Source organism: Phodopus roborovskii, unplaced genomic scaffold (assembly GCF_943737965.1).
Source record: "Phodopus roborovskii unplaced genomic scaffold, PHOROB, whole genome shotgun sequence".
In the NCBI taxonomy this organism is placed as follows: domain Eukaryota; kingdom Metazoa; phylum Chordata; class Mammalia; order Rodentia; family Cricetidae; genus Phodopus; species Phodopus roborovskii.
Window position 1 is genome coordinate 34,760,134 of NW_026126480.1, and position 2,246 is coordinate 34,762,379.

General features: G+C 42.8%; 1 pseudogene; it reads right to left on the reverse strand.

Annotated features, from left to right (window-relative positions):
- Nucleotides 1-295: 295 nt before the first annotated feature.
- Nucleotides 296-1,158, reverse strand: LOC127227779 (translationally-controlled tumor protein-like; annotated as a pseudogene).
- Nucleotides 1,159-2,246: the final 1,088 nt, after the last annotated feature.

Here is a 2,246-nt window from a genome sequence, read left to right on the forward strand (position 1 = left end):
CTGGATAAATTAAGATTGGCTTTCTAATAGCTTTGGGTGACTCCCCTTCAATTTCATAATGCAATGGTGTGTTAAGTTCTGCTTTACATTCCTCTGTCTGTGTCTGAATATTTTTCTTATTTTCATTAGTAGGTCTTCCATTTTTAGTTTAAATGCACTTTATTTTCAGACCTACATGGCATGTTTTATTTTTTCTTTAAAAGAAGGAAAAAAGGGAAAAAATGTCTCCACTCCAAATAAATCATGGTTTAAAAAAGTAAATAAAAAATTCAAGATGACATTGGTCTCATTTGTCCTAAGTTCTAGTGTTGTACAGATGGTGAACAGCAGCCGGTTGTGGTGACAGGTGATGGTCCAATTTGCTAACATTTTCCATCTCTAAGCCATCCTTAAAGAGAACCCTGAATGGAGTCACGTCATCTTCACAGTAGTCCAGGAAAGCAAGCATGCCATCTAAATTTATGCTCTCACCAATTAAAAAACTGGTAATTACTGAAATTAGCTTAATTTCTTCTGCAGCTCCAGTCATAAAAGGCTTTACTCTTTCTGGTTTCTGTTCTTCAAGTTTGCCTTTGAGTGATTTCATGTAATCTTTGATGTACTTTTTTGGTTTTTCGAGACAGGGGTTCTCTGTAGCTTTGGAGCCTGTCCTGGAACTCACTCTGTAGAACAGGCTGGCCTTGAACTCACAGAGCTCCTCCTGCCTCTGCCTCCCAAGTGTTGGAACTAAAGGTTGTGCTACCACCACCCAGCTTGACATAATTTTTGTAGGCCTGTTTTACTCTCTGTTCTATTGATCATCTTGGCCTACTCATCCAGGCGTAGCCTGTCTGTGATCTTCGAGATCTTGTAGATGTCAAAGAACAGTTTGTCATGGCTGATGAGGTCCCGATGATCATGGTGGCAGCTGGGGACAGCAGCACTAGCCTGACTACTTGGAGCAAGTGTAGTGCAAGCATGGTGCAGTTGGAGTAGCGCTCAGAGAGGCGGGCTATAGGAGAGGCCTTAGTGAGTCTTTCTAAGGCTTTTATCTTACCAGTAGCAATTTGTTCTAAGGTGTGTATCTTATCAGTCAAATTATCATATTTGGCACAGTTATCAAACCTCTTTTAAGGATAAAATATGAATTACTAACCTGATAATAACTACGACCAACATTATGTCAAGTTGTTTATCCCTCATTTATTTTTTTTCCCATTTGCAAGCCACCCATAGTAGCACTAAACAGGATATTTCCATTTCTTTGATGGGGGGTGTCCTTCTGTGTGCTGTGCATATATGTTTCTCTTATTGGTTGATGAATAAACTGTTCCGGCCAATGGACAGGCAGGACGTATAGGTGGGGCTACCAGACCAGGAGAATGCTGGGAAGAGGGAGAGAGAGTCACCAGAGAGACGCCATGTAGCTGCTGAGGAAGAAAAAGACCTGGGCTTCACTGATAAGCCAAGACCATGAGGAGATACATAGATTAATAGGTATGGGTTAATAATTAAGAGAGAGCTAGCCAGTAAAAAGCCTGAGTCATAAGCCAAATAGTTTGCAAATAATATAAGCCTCTGAGTGTTTATTTGGAACTAAAACAGCTGCAGGACCAGGTGGGACAGAAACTTCCGTCTGCAATTATTAACATGGGAGAGATTTTCCTCCTTTAAAAAACAAACAAACAAACAACAAACCCCTAATTTGCCGTTTAAAAAATTCCCAAGTATCTTACCAGCTCTGATGATGCTGACAATGTAGGTGGGGATGTGCATGTGTGTGGGGTGGGGTAGGGGGGTAGTCAGCTGCAATGATGATGTTTGACTGTGCCAGAATGGAGGGAGGGCACAACAGGGGTCACTGCAGCTGCTTTTGTACCATATCTGGAGGGGGTGAGCTGTCTGTGGTGCTAATGTAAGGAAACTGGTAGGAGAGATCTGCAGAGAGCTTGGCTGCTCAGCAGGGCAGTGCAAGGCTGGTCCCTTCAGCAGTTTGTGGCCATGAGCCCCACGCAGTGGGTAGTAGCCTGGCGGGAGTGGCCAGGCAGCTGGACTTGTTCTGCTTTGTCCCAGTGCTTGTGCTGGCCAGGCATGCCTGACCTGGGAGGGGAGTGGCTGCCTTGCTTCACTCTGCCCAGGTATTTGTTTTTTTCATGATCGATGTTCTTTATTATATAAAAGTAGTCATGTTCCATTACCGAGGTCAACAGAAACTTGTAAATCTTCTGATTGTGCTAAATAATCTACAACTATCACACATGTGTTTT